Source organism: Macaca fascicularis, chromosome 11 (assembly GCF_037993035.2).
Source record: "Macaca fascicularis isolate 582-1 chromosome 11, T2T-MFA8v1.1".
Classification (NCBI taxonomy): domain Eukaryota; kingdom Metazoa; phylum Chordata; class Mammalia; order Primates; family Cercopithecidae; genus Macaca; species Macaca fascicularis.
Genome location: NC_088385.1, coordinates 59,915,777 through 59,919,777, shown reverse-complemented (window position 1 = coordinate 59,919,777; position 4,001 = coordinate 59,915,777). Strand labels below are relative to the sequence as shown.

At 49.1% G+C, this 4,001-nt stretch overlaps 1 pseudogene; it reads right to left on the bottom strand.

The window, feature by feature from the left end:
- Positions 1–694: 694 nt before the first annotated feature.
- Positions 695–1,654, bottom strand: LOC102122894 (vesicle transport through interaction with t-SNAREs homolog 1B pseudogene; annotated as a pseudogene).
- Between the last annotated feature and the right edge of the window lie 2,347 nt (positions 1,655–4,001).

Here is a 4,001-nt window from a genome sequence, read left to right as displayed (position 1 = left end):
TTTTGTAATTTCAATAGAGACGGGGTTTTCTCCATGTTGGTCAGGCTGGTCTCAAACTCCCAATCTTAGGTGATCTGCCCACCTCAGGCTCCCAAAGTGTTGGGATTAGAGGTGTGAGCCACCGCGCCTTTTTTTGTTGTTGTTGTTAGACAGAGACTCCTTTTATCGCCCAGGCTCGAGTGCAGTGGCACAATCTCAGCTCACCACAACCTCTGCCTCCCGGGTTCAAGCGATTCTCCTGCCTCAGCCTCTGGAGTAGCTGGGATCATGGGTGCGCACCACCATGCCCAGCTAATTTTTGTATTTTTAGTAAAAACAGGGTTTCGCCATGTTGGCCAGGCTGGTCTTGAACTCCCCACCTCAGCCTCCCAAAGTGGTGGGATTACAGGTGTGAGCCACAGTGCCCGACCTTGGCATATTCTTAAAAATTAATTAATTAATTTTGTTTTTGAAGACAAGGTCTCACTCTGTCACCCAGGCTGGAGTGCAGTGGCGCTATCATAGCTCACTGCAGCCTCAAACTCCTGGTCTCAAGCAGTTCTCCTGCCTCAGCCTTCTAAATAGCTGGGACTACAGATGTGGCTGCCATACCTGGCTAATTTTTTTTATTTTTGGTAGAGATGAGTTCTTGCTATGTTGGCCAGGCTTTTGTATTTTTAAAGAAGTCATAAATAGCATTATTACCTTGGTATATCATACTGGTCTTGTTGCTGTCACTTCACATTTAACTGGCTTTCCATCTTTCCTCCCTTCTCCCATAGTCTGGCTACACAGTGCATCCTTAAACTGTTAGCCCACAGGAGCAACATGCTTATTCCATCCACATCCCTAACACCATGTATTCCCAAGGTCAAAGTTCTGGTCTACAACCCTTCCCTATTGCAAGCCCCATGCTTGCAAAGGAATGCAAAGTAAACCAGGCCTCCCGGGACAGCTAGCTCCAGTGAAATGATGATGGAAAGCAGAAGCTTGTTGGTTGTCACTTTTCTGGACCTTGAAGGGAGAATCTTTTGACTTTTGCACAAGTTTTCATTTGTGTTTCCCAGTGTACTCTTGGTACGCTCTCGCTGGTCCTGTTGGTTCCCCAGCTCTTCTGACATTTCTAAGCCAATCTGGTCAGTCTCTTGGGTGGCCCGGCCCAGGCTTTCGGTGCCTTGGAGAAGCATTGCCCTTTGCGACTGTAGCCTATTCATATGCTCAATCTCTACAGCATATGTGCCATATTTCATGACTCCTTGGTCCCCAAGCATGGCTGCAAAGACACTTCTTGCCTCCAGGTGGAGTTAGGCAAGGTCCTTCTGTTAGTCTTGAAGCTTCGACATTATGGGGTTATGGAAAGATAGGGGTACAAAATGTAATTCCTCCTCCATCTGTGCCAGCATTTTGTTTGCTTCCTGTTGCTTTTCATCAAAATCTCTGATCAACTTCTCCTGGGTCCCTGCCATATCCAGCAGCCACTAGTACACCCCTCAGAGGCACATCTCGTGCAGCTGCTCAAAATGCTCCGAGGAGGTGGTGGAGAGGGGCATGGCGCAGGCGGTGCTTGAGCAGCGCCCATCAAGATTCTGGGCGCTGGGCCCGCTCCTAGCTTGGCAGTCAGCAGCCCTGGCCTGTAACCATCACCACCACTGATGCCTGATTTCGTTGATGTGAAATATCCAGAACAGGCCACGCATGGTGGCTCATGCCTATAATCCCAGCACTTTAGGAGGCTGAGGTGGGCAAATCACTTGAGCACAGGAGTTCGAGACCAGCCTGGCAACATGGCAAAACTCATCTCTACAAAAAAAAAAAAAAAAAAAATTTAAAGTCCAAAAACTAGCTGGGTGTGGTGGTGAGCACTTGTGGTCTCAGCTGCTCAGGGGACTGAGGTAGGAGGATCGCTTGTGTGAGGAGTTCAATGTTGCAGTGAGCTATCATGGCACCATTGCACTCAGAAACCACTGTCTGGGTGCCAGAATGAGACCCTGTCTCAAAGAAACAGAAAAACGAAAAAGAAAAGAAATATCCAGAAAGTAAATCAGTGGTTGCCCAAGGCTGGGAGGTTTTTGGGACATGGAGAGTGACTACTAGTAGGTATGAGATTTTGGGGGCCAGTGATGAAAATGTACTAACTGTGGTGATGGTTGCACAAATCTGAATATACTAACATTATTGACTTGCATACTTTAAGTGGACGAATTGCATGATATGTGAATTATATTTGAATAAAGCTGACCAAACCCTTTACCTAAATTTAAAAGGTACAATAAAACACCATATTTTCAAGACTCCATACAGATTTGTCACGTGTTAGAGTGGGTCCCTCTGACGAGAAGGGAAGTAACAGGAAGGTTTGGATACTGGAGCAAATATTAAAATATGAGAGGCCCCTTTGCAGACCCATGATCGACACTTGAGTGAATGTGAGGTGAAAACCCTCAACAGTGGGACAGGCACCTCTTTGGAGAAGTGTGGCTGTGACAGGGAGCTGAGAAGTGGGACAGCAGCCTGATGCAGCTGTGGGTGAGGAGAGGGACAGTTAGACATGGGGAGAGTAGATTAGGAGCATAGCTGGCTGCTGTTGGGAGCGATCTAGTAGAAGGGAGAATGGAGAGGTGGTGCTGGAGCTGCTGATATGATTGAGCGAGATGGTAGGAGGAGAGGGAAGAGGGCAAATTCCTTCAGTCAACAGGAAGGAATTGGGGCAGAGGAGAACTGCTGGGAGTTCTGTGGGCTTGGAGAGGGATGATGGGAGGAGAGAGAACCAATGAAATAGTTTCTTTGGAGAATGGAAAGGAAATCCTGGCCAGGCGCGGTGGCTCATGCCTGTAACTCCAGCACTTTGGGAGGCTGAGGTGGGTGGATCACCTGGGGCCAAGAGTTCAAGACCAGCCTGGCCAACGTGGTGAAAACCTGTCATTACTGAAAACACAAAAATTAGCCGGGTGTGGTGACATGCACCTGTAGTCCCAGCTACTCGGGAGGCTGAGGCATGAGAATCACTTGAACCCAGAAGGCGGAGGTTGCAGTGAGCCAAGATTGCACCACTGCACTCCAGTCTGGGAGACAGAGAAAGACTCTGTCAAAAAAAAAAAAAAGGGAAATCCTGCATGCAGATAAAGATTAGGGTCATTGGACTTCGCTGAAATGCCCATTTGAAGCCTGTGTTGTAGAACGGTGGAGTGTGTGTTATGGAAGAGGGGCTCCGCATGGTAAAGCACGAGAGGAGCGTGGATAGTAAGGTGTGGGGTGCTGCAGAGGTCACAGACACTGGCCAGCATAGATTCAGGAGGGGACTATAGGACAGCAGAGCGAGTGCTGTAAGGGTCCCAGGACAGACAACGTGATTTGGAGAAGAGAAAACACTGGGCAAAATCAAAGGGGTGAAGGGAAGGTGGCTGGAACAAGCAGTTGGGTGCAGTCTGGGGACACACAGGGGACAACACTCGCAGATCCTAGACAGGAAGAAAGGTGGCTCCCAGCAGGGCAGGAAAGTCCTGTTGGGCAGCAGCCTTACCACCCACCGCCACCCTAGGTACTTCCTGTCCCACAGCCCTCTTATCCCTAAGGATCCTGAAGGGAGGGCTGTGTGGGCACAAAGCTAATAATAAAAGGGCGTCCAAAGAGGAAGGGGTCCTGAGGCCACGCACAGATGGTGATTTCTGGTCTGACCCACCTTTACTCATCTTCAGGTGAGCCCAGTGGTGGTGTCCTGCCTGGAGTGCCTTCGGCACCCTGCCGGTGCTTCCCGCTTAGACAGAGCTGGGCTCATCAGGGATAGACCCATGAGCGTTTCGGTGGAGGAGGCCTGGATGGAGCTCAGTCATGTACAAGTCTCAGTACTGTGAGCTAGTAGGAAGACTAAACATAAAACTAAGAGATAATTCCCTGACGTTGGGTTAATTTCCTTACCATAAAAAGAAAGTATATTTTTGAGCTGGGCGCAGTGACTCACACGTGTAATCCCAGAATTTTGGGAGGCTGAGGCAGGCAGATCACTTGAGTCCAGGAGTTCAAGA